At 52.3% G+C, this 13091-nt stretch overlaps 1 pseudogene; it reads right to left on the reverse strand.

The window, feature by feature from the left end:
* Positions 1-13091, reverse strand: part of LOC100439392 (guanylate cyclase D-like) — a 68129-nt pseudogene that overhangs the window by 24286 nt on the left and 30752 nt on the right.

Below are 13091 nucleotides of genomic sequence, written 5' to 3' on the forward strand. Positions count from 1 at the left end.
GAGGAAGGCAGGGGCGGGGATTTTTACCCAGAGCGCAACGTCCTTAGCCCCTGGAGTGGGTCAGCTGCTATTCTGGCAGAGTTGCTGAAGGCTGTAGGGAAAAGAAAGATCAGACTGTTACTGTGTCTATGTAGAAAGGGAAGACATAAGAGACCTCATTTTGAAAAAGACCTGTACTTTAAATAAATTGCTTTGCTGAGATGTTGTTAATTTGTAGCTTTGCCCCAGCCACTTTGACCCAACCACTTTGACCCAACCTGGAGCTCACAAAAACATATGTTGTATGAAATCAAGGTTTAAGTGATCTAGGGCTGTGCAGGACGTGCCTTGTTAACAAAATGTTTACAAGCAGTATAATTGGTAAAAGTCATCGCCATTCTCTAGTCTCAATAAACCAGGGGCACAATGCACTGCGGAAAGCCGCAGGGACCTCTGCCCTTGAGAGCAGGGTATTGTCCAAGGTTTCTCCCCATGTGATAGTCTGAAATATGGCCTCGTGGGATGAGAAAGACCTGACTGTCCCCCAGGCCGACACCCGTAAAGGGTCTGTGCTGAGGTGGAGTAGTAAAAGAGGAAAGCCTCTTGCAGTTGAGATAGAGGAAGGCCACTGTCTCCTGCCTGCCCCTGGGAACTGAACGTCTCGGTATAAAACCCGATTGTACATTTGTTCAGTTCTGAGATGAGAGAAAAACTGCCCTATGGTGGGAGGTGAGACATGTTTGCAGCAATGCTGCCTTGTTATTCTTTACTCCACCGAGATGTTTGGGTGGAAAGAAACATAAATCTGGCTTACGTGCACGTCCAGTCATAGTACCTTCCCTTGAACTTAATTATGACATAGATTCTATTGCTCACATGTTTGTTGCTGACCTTCTCCTTATTATCACCCTGCCCTCCTACTACATTTCTTTTTGCTGAAATAATGAACATAATAATCAATAAAAACTGAGGGAACTCAGAGACCGGTGCCGGTGCAGGTCCTTGGTATGCTGAGCCCCGGTCCCCTGGGCCCACTGTTGTTTCTCTATACTTTGTCTCTGTGTTTTATCTCTTTCTCAGTCTCTCGTCCCACCCGACTAGAAATACCCACAGGTGTGGAGGGGCAGGCCACCCCTTCAAAGGCTGCCCGGCTTAAGTCAAGTTCTCATGGTCAGACTTTAGGTGTGCGTGTCTATGTGATCTTCAGGCCCAGATTTCCTGATTGCCATAGAGTTTCCCACTAGTCAGAGACTCTAGCCAGGGACAGCCAAGGAAGGGGAGGAGGGCACCTACCTTCCACTGGGAGTCCTGAGGAGCGGTAGGGTGGGCCCCGAGTCAGCACCTCCTGCAGGTTGATGCCAGCTGAAGATGTCCCCTGTGAGGGTGCTCCGCCCAGGGCGCCCAGGCCCCGGCAGCAGCTCAGGAGCTGTCCATAGCAGCTCTGCAATCACAGGGCAGGGCCACGCCACCATCACCTACTGACCACCCAAGCCAGGCTGGGTGCGTCTATTCTCCCCAGTTCGCAAGTAAAGAGCCTACAGCTTGTTCAGAGAGGAGAAGCGATCAACTCAAGGTCACCAATGCCAGAGGACTGGAGATCGCCCTCTCCCCGCACCTTACAAGCACCTGGTTAAACAGAGGCCCCCAAACCTACTGGCAGCCCCCTGCCTATCCCTGAGCTGACCTTCCGGGGCTGGCCAGGGTTGGGGAACCTGCTGAGTGTCCAGGGGCTCTGCATAACCATGGTCAGTGACCTTGAGCACAAAGCGTCTGTCTACCACAGTTTTCGAACTTGAGGCAGCCAAGAGGGAAAAGTTGGTGATGCAGATACCTCACGCCCTGAGGTGGATATAATGGGGGTCCATTGGATCTGTAACGAATGAGAGGAAACCTGGTTCTCTCAGAATTCCCACAAGCCTTCCTGCCTCCCCGTACCCGTGGCCATGCTGTTTGGATATTCCTGGGTTAGACAAAGCTGAAAGAGCCCAGCTGTGGGAAATCTGAGCATCTCCTGTCTCCCTGCCCTCCCCACTTCCCTGCAGTGCCAGGCCCAGGGAGAGATCTCACACAGATCAAATCCAGCAGCAGGGAGGCCTTGAAGGTCCAGTCTAGGTGCAGGACCTCATTCCGCAGCAGGTTCCCCAGGAGTCACAAAAAAGCCCAGGCAGGTGGCGACGTTCTCACACTGCGGCTCCCACATCTGTCAGGGAAATGGGCACCTCAGCAGCCCTCAGAGGCCGTTCGAGGGCTGGACCAGGTGCAATCCACATCTAGGCCACCTGCTCTTAGCACCAAGCACAAGAGTAAGCATGGAGAGGCATCAGAAATGTTGAATGATTGGATGGATGGACAGACAGATGGGTGGGTGGTGAAGGATGGATGGAGGATAGAAGGATGAATGTATGCATGGATAGATGGTGGTGGGTGGTAGATGGATAGATGGATGGGTGAGTGGATGGTTGGGTGGGGAGCTGGTGGGTAGGCAGGTAGATGGGTGGGTGGGTGGTTGATGGGTGGGTGGGTGGATGGATGATGGGTGAATGGGTGGGTGAGTGGGTACTTGGTGGGCTGGTGGGTAGATGGGTGGGTGGGTGGATGGATGAGTGAATGGGTGGGTGGCTGGGTGGATGGATGGGTTGGTGGGTGATTGGTCAGTGGGTGAATGGGTGGTTGGTGGGTGGGTGAGTTGTTGGGTAGGTGGATGGGTGGTTGGTGGATGGGTGGTTGCATGGTTGGTGAGTGGGTGGGTAGATGGATGGGTGGATGGGTGGGTGGATGAATGGGTGGATGGGTGGGTGGGTGAGTGGATGGGTGATTGGTGGGTGGGTGGTGAATGGGTGAATGAGTCAATAGGTGGATAAATGGCAGATCACTTGAAGCCAGGAGTTTGAGATCAGCCTGGCCAACATGGTGAAACCCTGTCTCTACTAAAAATACAAAAATTAGCTGGGTGTGGTGGTGCACACCTGTAATCCCAGCTACTTGGGAGGCTGAGGTGGGAGGATCGCTTGAGCCTGGGAGCTGGAGGTTATAGTGAGCTGAGATCCAGCCACTGCACTCCAGCCTGGGTGAAAGAGCGAGACCCCATCTCAAACAAACAAACAAAAATCTACTCACATAGTTGCAAGATGCCCACTGGGAAATGCCTAACTTAAATTCCAATCACTTAATCCTTCTGAACTTTATTTCAGACTGTGGTGATATTGGAGATATCAATAAAATTCATGATGTATCAAAAGCACAGCACTTGCCAGGAAGAGTTCTAAGTTATTTCACGCGTTCTCTGCAATCATAATCCCCCAGAAGGTGGCTATCACTAGCTCCATTTTACAGGAAAGCTAAGAGTTCCATGGAGGCAAGATTTCACCCAGATCTTCCTGACTCAAGTCTCATGCTCTGTCTCCATCCCTCAGTGCCTCTCAGGATGGTAACCATCTTGGGGGTGAAAATGCTTATGTGGTTAGTGATAACAGGTGCTTAGGATCTCCCTGAGGGAGGGGACTTTGTCTCCCTTCTCCATTCTGTATCCCCAAAGCCCAGAACACTGCACATAAGTGATGCTCAGTAAACAGCGAATAAAAGAAAGGATGGGTGGAGGGAGGGGGCTGCAGGATGAGGTCCCTTCATGATGAGTTGCCATGTGAGGGCATTGATGGAGGACACTGCGCCCTGGTGGTTATGGGGATTGTGGGTTATGGGGTGGTGACGTGGCTTTAAGGATGCTGGTGTGGGACAGTGACAGCAATAGTGAACCACTGTGATTGAGGCATTGGCAGTGGGCAGGATCACAATGGCAAGAATAACTTCCTCTTTGAGACCAATCTGGATCAGTAAGGGTCTCCTAAGCAGCGTCGCTCCCCACCCACCTTCTGAGCCCTCTACAGCCCTGCCTTCCTCAGGAGGCTGAGACAGCTTGGGTGCAGCTCAGGGTCTGAGCCCATTTCACACTCCTTCAGCCACACCCAGTCTCCCTGTTCAAGGAAGAGCAAGAGTTTAGCTGCTGCTTCTACTCAGCTGTGGGACCTCAGGAAAACCCCTCTACCTCTCTCAGCTTGGTTTCTTCCCCATCAACGCATTCCTTCTGTGTGTTCTGAGCCAGGCACAGCCTGGTGAGCAGAAACATTTGCTATAAGCCGGGCAGAGCCAGGGGCCGGGCTTTGGCTGATAGACTCCAGTTCCAGTCCTGACACCACTACTTTCCAGCTCTGTGACCTGGGGTGGGTGACTTCAGTTCTCTGAGCTGCAGGTTCCAAATCTGTAAAGTGAGAACGATAGCACCCACCCACATCTCAGGGGCTTAATGAGATGGGGGGTATCAAGTATGCTCGCCCCTGGTCTGCAGCTTTGCCCTGCAGGCCTCAGGCCCTCATGCACCCCTAACCCTGCGAACTGCTTGGGTGGGGAGCTCTGTGACCTGGGGATTCATGGGGAGGAGAGAGGGGCGGGTAGGAGAGGAGGGGTCTCAGGTGGGGGCTCTGCCCTTGCCTTGGCCTGGCCCAGAGCTAGCTGTTAACCTTGGCCTTCTCTCTTCCATCGCTGATGGGTTTTGCCTTCTCAGCCTCACCTACAGCCCATCAGCCAACTCGGAGAAGCAGACAAAACACTCTTTGTACACTATTGAAGCCTCCTTGCAGCAGAAAAGAAAAAAAGATGGAATTCCCTCAGGGGACAGGTAGAAAAGAAGGAGCAAGCAGCTCATGTTGCTTCTGTAGAAACAACTAGCCTGGCTCATCTACCGTGAGAGTCTTGGTGTAGGTGAATCATAGCATCCATGAATTGTTGAACTTGAGAATGACAGCACCTGAGAAATGGCGGCGTCCTCGGCGTCCTGAGATGTTGCTGAACTCACCTCTGACCACCCAGCCTCCCTGCCAGCTGGTGGCCTCTGATCTGCCCGAGGCTATCCTTGGCTGGGTGCTGCCCCCACATGTCAGGGCCTGGGAGACCCAGGATCTCACCTTACCTAAGCAGGCAGGAGGGTGACCTAGGCTGGCCTTGGTCCTTGAGAGAGGCACTGGGGTGAACCGCACCGGCAGCACTGAGGGCCAAGTGCCTGGGAACTGGTTGTTCCTTCAGGTCAGATCATGAACCACGCTGGGCCGGGAGTTGGGGTTCCACTTCCCACTCCTAGCCCTGCTGCCAATTTGCCAAGTGACCCAGGAAAGGCACTGCTCCTATCTGGGCCTCAGTTTCTCAGTCTGTAACAGGAGTAGGCCATACAGAGGCCCAAGAGGTTATGGGGTCCCTCGGCTTCTCCCAAACTGACCGCAGCTGCCTAGGCCTAGGCATGGGGGTGGCAGAGTCCCTTGCTTGGTACAGGGCCACACTGGTGGGTTCCCAGGGGGCTGGCAGACTCTTTGCTGACAGCTGGGCCACTGACCTCAGGCTCCCATCATCCGCCACCCTTCTCCATTCAGCATCCACATGCAGCCTCTGGAGGGGGCAGGAGTGGTCAGGAGTATAGACTGGGCCTCTGTCTGCTGTCCTCCCGCTCAGCTCAGCCCCTGCCCTACCCACCCATCTGTTCAGGGGTGGATGGACGAAGGTGAGCTCCCGGGCTGTCAGCAGGATCCCGTGGGGGCCCCACACCAGCTGCAGCTGCTGGATGCCCAAACCGGAGGCAAGAGAAGGGGCAGGGCAGTGGAAGCGATGCCAACGCCCCCTCCCAGCCTCAGTCTGGCCTCTGACTCAGAGCCGTCACTTTTCCTCTCCCCGTTTCCATTTCTGTCTCCCTGTCAGTCCCAGCTGGGCCAGGAGGGCACTGAACACTGTCTCCACGCAGCCCCTCTGCCTCGGGCTCGGGTCTGGAACCCCTGGGCCTGACGCATCTGCTGGTCCCCAGTAGCAATGTTCCCAAGTTGCCAAGAGTCCTCATGGGGCAGCCCAGAGAGGGCTGGGATTGGAAGGCTGCCTGCTTCCAGATGCGCCTGAGACTCAGGGATGGTCTGGATTTAGGAACACACAGGAATTTAGACCCCAGGGAGAATTGTTTTCAAAGCTGGAGGGCCCCTGGGAGTCATTCTGGCCAACCCCCTCACTATACAGATGGGGAGCCTGAAGCTCAGGGTGTGGAGCACATCCAGGGTCATAGGCTTCTTCCTCAAGTCTCAAACGGACTTTCTCAGGAGGCAGCCAGGGCCTTGACAAGTCCTGGCTGGGGCTCTGGGACAGACAGGAGCACCGGGGGGCCCTAGGGTCCTGGGAGACGGAGGCTGGGAAAGCCCCCTGTAGACTGCCGGGGCTGTGCACGCAGAAGGGAGGCCCCGTGGGATAGGAGCCCTCTGCAGGCCTCTCCCCATAATGCCACCAAAGTGATTTTTAAAGGCTTAAATCAAATCTTTTCTTACTCAAACCCCACTGATGGTTTCCCATTTTACTTACAGTAAGTTCAGACTCCTTGTGGCCCACAAAGCCTCACATGCTCAGGCCCCAAGCTCATCTCAAATTCCTGTGTCATCACCCATGACAGCTCAGCCACTCCAAACTCCCTCCTTCGTTTTCCTCCATCAATTGGAGCTCGCTCTGCCTCAGGCCCTTTGCACTTGCTGCTTCCCCTGACTGGTCGCTCTTCATCCAGATCCTCATCTAGCTGCTTCCTTACCATTTGGAGCTCAGCTCAAGTGCCACCCCCCAAGTGGGCTTCCCTGCCCATTTAGCTCTTGCTGGCCACTACTCTATCCCGCTCCTCTATCACCGTATCCTGTTCTGTTTTCTCGGTGGCATTATCACTATGGGAATTTAGTTATCTTGTTATTTGGTTATTGCCTGTCTCCCCCTAACAGAATAGAAACTCCTTAAAGGCCAGGTCTGTCTTGTTCGCCACTGTCTTCCTGACACCAGACAGAGTGGCACATGAGAGGGATTCAGTCCACATCTGTCAGATAAATGACTGCCTGAATGGCCCACCATCAGCATCCACATCCCTGTCACCACCTCCAGGCACTACTGTCTTCTTAATACCAAGAGGCAGCCATCCCCAGGAGACTCAAGTTCACTGAGTCCTGTAAGTCAAGCCAGGCCATCAGCTATGTCCCCCACCACTAACTCTCTTCAGAATCACAGCAATGACTACAGAAAATCTTCCCCTCTCTCCCACTCTCCCACGCTCCCAACACTTTCCCCTTCTGATCTTTGTCATTTGCTAGAGAGATGCAGAGCCAGGAGAGGAGACATGTGCGTAAGAGAAAGAGCAGCTGGGCCAGGAATGAGGATTTCAGGGACTGAGAGAGCTGGAGATAGATAAATAGAAGCAGAAGAGACAAAGAGGAGCACTGACAAGGCAGGCCAGAAAGGTGAGTGATATGGGGAGGAACAGAGACATGCGGGAGTCCCCCCTTATCTGCAATTTCTCTTTCCATGGTTTCAGCTACCCACAGTCAATCAGGGTCTCAAAATATTCAGATATTTTGAAAGAGGCAGAAAGACCACATCCACTAACTTGTATTACAATATATTGTTATAATTGTTCTATTTTATTATTTAGTTATTGTTGTTAATCTCTTACCGTGCCTAATTTATAAATTAGACTTTATTATAGGTATGTAGGTATAGGAATCGCAGCATATATAGAGTTTAGTACCATCCATGGCATAAGGCATCCGCTGGGGGTCTGGGAATATGTCCCCAGTGGATAAGGCGGACTACTGCAGACATATACATATACGTACACATATACATATACATACACATATATGTATACATACATAAGCCACCTCACGGGAAAAGCCATATACATATACATATACAAACACACATACATATACAAGAAGGAGAAAGTGATTGACCACACCCAGGGACTAGGCAGAGAGATACTTTGTCAAAAAGAGGCCATGTGCCCATGGTGGAGATGGGCCTGAGCGCATGCACCCCTGCCCCTGGACCCCCACTCAAGGCATACAGGGGTCTGCACTAGGAGCATACCTACCTGCTCTGGCTCCAGGTAGGCAGCCACCTCTCCACTGGGCCGGGCAGCAGCAAAGGCCTTGTCTATGGGGCCAGACTCCAGGCTGATGGTGAGCACTGCATCATAGGCCTCCTGCAGGGGTCCACCAGTGCAGAGAGACAGGTAGGAGCGGTTGCAGTAGGACAGGGAGAAGAGCAGCGTGTCATAGGGCAGGAAGACTAATCTCCCATCCACCAGGCCCTTGGCCCAGGCACGGCTCAGCAGGGTGGTCATCTCCAAGCCCCCCAGCACTGCCAAGTGCATCCACAGCACCACAACTGGGGCCAGAGATGGCAGGGTAACCTTTGCAGGCCCAGTTCCACTGTGGGCTGCCCTGAAGCCCACAGTTCTCTAGCCCTGGAGAGCTGCTCAGAACTCCCGGGCACCTGCTCTGCTGCCACCCCACCCCCACCCCCACCCCCACTGGTCTAGCAAAGGTAGAATTTCCCTTTAATCTGCCCCCCATAACAGTAACAGCCAAGGCCACCAAATCTGAGTTTGATCTGATGAAAAATATCCCTTTAATGGAGGATAGATTTGTATTAATATGGCCCTCCCAGCCTGTCTGCCCAATGATTTTGACCAACGTCCTGCCCTACCCAATTCCACTGGCCCTGACAATTGTGAATATGTATTGATAGTTTTCTTCTTTCTTTCTTTTTCTGATTCAGGGTCTTGCTCTGTTGACCAGGCTGGAGTGCAGTGGTGCAATCATGGCTCACTGCAGCCTCACATTCCTGGGTTCAAGCAATCCTCCCACTTCGGCCTCTGAGAGAGCTGGGATTACAGGTGTGAGCCACACACTTGGCTGTCGACAGCTTTCTCTGTGTTGTCCTAAAGAACTTTCTCAAACATTTTGTCATTCAGTGTTACAACAGCACTAAGAAGCATGTTGGCCATTATCTCTATTTTTCAGAGGAGCAGTTGGGGAGTTGCTCAGTGGTACAGCTAGAATTTGAACCCAGGCAGGTTGGCTCCCAGCTTATAATCCTTTTTTTCTTTTTTAAAGAATTTTTTTTAAATTGAGATACATATAAAATTCATTCTTTTAAAAAATGTACAATAAAGTGGTTTTAGTATATTCACCAAGTTATGTAACCATCACCACCGTTGAATTATAGAACGCTTTTATCACCCCAAAAATAAACCCATTAGCAGTTGCTCCCCATTCCTCCCTCTCTCAACCCCAGTCAACCATGAATCTGCTTTTTGTCTCTATGGATTTGCCTATTCTGGACATGTCATACAAATGCACATAATACGTGGTACTTTGTGTGTGGCTTCTTTTTTTTTTTTTTTTTCTTTTTTTTTGACAGGGTCTCACTCTGTCGCCCAGGCTGGAGTGCAGTGGCACGATCTCAGCTCACTGCAACCTCCACCTCTTGGGTTCAAGAGATTCTCCTGCCTCAGCCTCCTGAGTAGCTGGGATTACAGGCGCCTGCCACTACACCTGGCTAATTTTTGTATTCCGGCTAATTTTTGTATTTTTAGTAGAGATGGGGTTTTACCATGTTGGTCAGGTTAGTCTCGAACTCCTGAACTCGTGATCCACACCCCCCCCCACCCCACTCTGGGCCTCCCAAAGTGCTGGGATTACAGGGGTGAGCCACCGTGCCTGGCCTGTGTCTGGCTTCTTTGACTTAGAGTAATGCTTTCCAGGTTCGCCCTTATTGCGGCATACATCAGTACTTCATTCCTTTTGGTGGCCGCATAATACTCACTGTAAGGTAGACCACATTTTGCTTATCATCATTGGCTTGTAATCCTAACCTTGGCCCTGGGTGGCATCCTTAAGGTCTAAGTAGACACAGATACATTCATCTCTACCTTAGTAAGAGAAGTAGCCCTGAATAATAAAGCTGCCAATTTCACCCCCAGGCCCCAGGACAGAAGGGAGCCCTTGCCAAGGTCGGGGTCCACACTGGATTTCCTTTGCATCTTTTCCGTCTTCCCCGTTTGGGTCCTGACCAGCACGGCAATCGCAGCCACAAAAGGGCCACCACTTGTTTGGGATGTGGCCTGGGTTTTCACTGCACTCCCTTTTTGCAGAAAACCCAGGAAGGCTGAGGGTCTCCTTGCTGGAGCCTGAAGACCCCTCATCACATGAACTTCAGGGCCTGGAGCCCTGGCTTCCGCTGAGCCTCTGGGGGCCCGTACTGTGAGGGCCACAAGCCCATCCCCTCCATGTCTTAGATAGTGCGGGAGGTCCTCAGAGAGGCCCACCAGGACTGAGTGGAAACAGAAGCTGGGCCTGTGTCCCATCTGCTCTGCTGGGCCGACTTCCCAAACGCCCTTTCTCTTAAGGGTTGGAAGCGCTGTTCTGTATTTGGCCACGCGGGGGAGCTGCTCCACGCAACTCAGGACTAAGCCACCTCACCGGAAACGCCAGCGCGGGCTGCAAGCTGTGCAGCTGTGTGAAGGCACGGTCCTGAGCCCGCTATCTGCAGTAGATCAGCCTCATGCCATTAGCGAAGAAACCATAGCACAGAAAGGATTGGTGACTTGCCTGAGGTCACATGGGTGCGGGATGGGGTGGAGGGGGCGGCAGTGGGACTCCCTGCAGTCTGACTCCAGAGAGTGCCCCTCACCCCTCTGCCTCCTGGCTCCTGAGAGCCAGCACTGTGGCTGGAGCTCAGTCCCCTGCAGCACGGGTGGAGAAGGAGTCTGAGGGTCTCCCCACCCACTGCTGCCGGGCTCTGGCCATGCAGAGCCAAACTGTTGACGTTCTCCCGGTCCTGCTGGCATGCTACCTCCACGCCTTCGCACTAGCTGGAGTGCCCTCTGCCTGGAATGCCTTTCCCCGTCAGCTCCACTCCAAAATCAGTTTCTCATCGTCAGGCCCTGTCCAGTGTCACCTCTTCTGTGAAGCCCTCCACATCTCCAAGCAGATCAGCAGCTCCAGCCTCTGGGCTCCCCTGTGCCCTGCATACACACCTGTCTCCCAACAGACTCAGGCTCCTCACGGCTGGGGCCCAGCCAGATCCTGCCTGTGTCCCCAGAGTACAGCCAAGGTCGGGCAGACTGTGCTCTGCAGTAGGAAATACATTTTACTTTGGTAGACTCGCGAGACTGACTGTATAGAACCTGAGTACCCTGAAAGGACATCTCTCAGAACCACTTACCCTTGCTACCTGCAATGCAGTTCATAGTTACTACTGTTATTCCTATCTATTTTAGTTTATTCTGCTCAATTCTGTTCTTCTCTTTTTCTATTTCACTCTCTTTTTTTCTTTTTTTCCTTGAGACGGAGTTTCGTTCTTGTTGCCCAGGCTGGAGTGCAATGGCACGATCTCAGCTTACTGCAATCTCCACCTCCCGGGTAAGCAATTCTCCTGCCTCAGCCTCCGAGTAGCTGGGACTGCAGGCACACACCGCCATTCCCAGAGGCCCTGACAAGGACTTTTTAACCCCTCTTACAGAGGAGGAAACTGTGGCCCTGGGTGGGACAGTGACTTGTCCAAGATCTCACCAAATATTAGGACTAAACTCGGACCAGAGCTTGGCTTTCTGCCTCCTAGCCAAAGACAAAAATCACTTCTTTTTATTGACACCTGGAACATCAGAGCTGAAGGATCCTTGGAGATATAAACATCTAAATCAATTTCTCTGTGTACAGATAGGGAGACAGGCACAGAAAGGAGCGTGGGTAGCCATCAGTCCCACAAAGCTGCAGCAGGCTCCCCTGGCCTGAGGTCTTGCTGGCCATGCTCAGTATCCTGAGAACTCTGCAGTGGATGGCCAGCAGGGGCTCACAGAGGGCTGAAGATCTTAGCAGGCCAGCACTGGGCCAAGGCGGGAGCTGGCTTTTAATCCCAGTTCTGCCACTGATTTATGGGACAGTCTACAACCCTTTCTGTGCCTCAGTTTTCCCAGATGTACAGGGAGAGCTTGGCTTAGACATCTAGGTTTCAAAAGATCATTCAGCTCTGATGTTCTACATGTTTACAAAAATCCAGAGACAGTTGGTTTTTGTCCCTTAAGCTGGCCACATCTCCTCTCCCAACCCTTCTCCCAGGAGTGTGTGAGCCTCTAGTGTCTCCACCTCTGGGCACAATAGACTAATGTGCCACCCTCCTGGGGAGAGACCATTTGTATTTTTAGACTCAGGGAGATGGGACCCAAGGATTAGCCACAGACTGCTTGGCTCATAGAGCCAAGCTCCTCGAGTTAGTCAACTTCACAGCCCCATAATCTCCAAAAGTTGAAGATGCCTTTAGCTGCACTAACACATGAATGACCAAAATAGGGAAGGTGACAGGAACCTGGGGAAGGGGGATGGGGGATTCCTGTCATAGTGAGGGGCCCTGCAGCCCCTGCAGCCAAGGGTCATCCTCCTGTCCCCCAACCTGGTGCCTCCTACCTTCTTCCCGAGCAAGCTCCCCACAGACCGACCTGCCACTCTGCGTTATTGCAGCCAACTCGTTGCCTCTTGGTAGGCCCTAAGGTTCCTGCAACAGGGTCCTTAGATGTCAAGCTCTCAGAGTAGACTCTGGCCTGTGGGGGTCCTTTCCCCCAACAGCCTGTATGATCACCACTCCTCTGCCTGTGCCTTTCAGACCCTGCTCCCTGGGAAGGCCCTCCTACATGGCTCATTCCCCACCTGTCCCTCTCAGGAGCCTGAAGAAGCCACTTGGAAAATTAGATCTGTTCAGACCCCAGTGCTCTGGGGAGCCACAAGCAGCAAGGAAGAAGGGAATAAAGTAAAGAGAGACACGTAGAGGGGGATGGAGAAAGAGAGGAGAGGTCTTCAGCACTCCGGACAGCTCCAGACCTGGTTGGGGGCGGCTCCCAGGAGGAAGGATGGGCAAGCACTAAAGAAACCCTTAGTTTATTTGAACCTCTGCCATGTGCCAGTCCCTGTACTAGGCACCCACGGAGACAGGCATTACTATTATCCTCACCTTATAAAGTATGGCCCAGAGAAGTTAGGTGATTTTACCAAGGGCACAGAGCTGGTAAGCGGCAGGGCTGACTGTAGGTCTGGGCTCTGCTCATGGATACAATGTGTAATGATCAAGTCAGGGTAACTGGAATATCCATCACCTCAAACATTTATCTTTTCTTTGTGTTGGGAACATTACAATTCTTCTCTCTAACTATTTTGAAATATATAATAAATTACTGTGAACTATAATTTCTCTGCTGCACTATCGAACACTAGAACTTATTC

Source organism: Pongo abelii, chromosome 9 (genome assembly GCF_028885655.2).
Source record: "Pongo abelii isolate AG06213 chromosome 9, NHGRI_mPonAbe1-v2.0_pri, whole genome shotgun sequence".
Lineage (NCBI taxonomy): Eukaryota > Metazoa > Chordata > Mammalia > Primates > Hominidae > Pongo > Pongo abelii.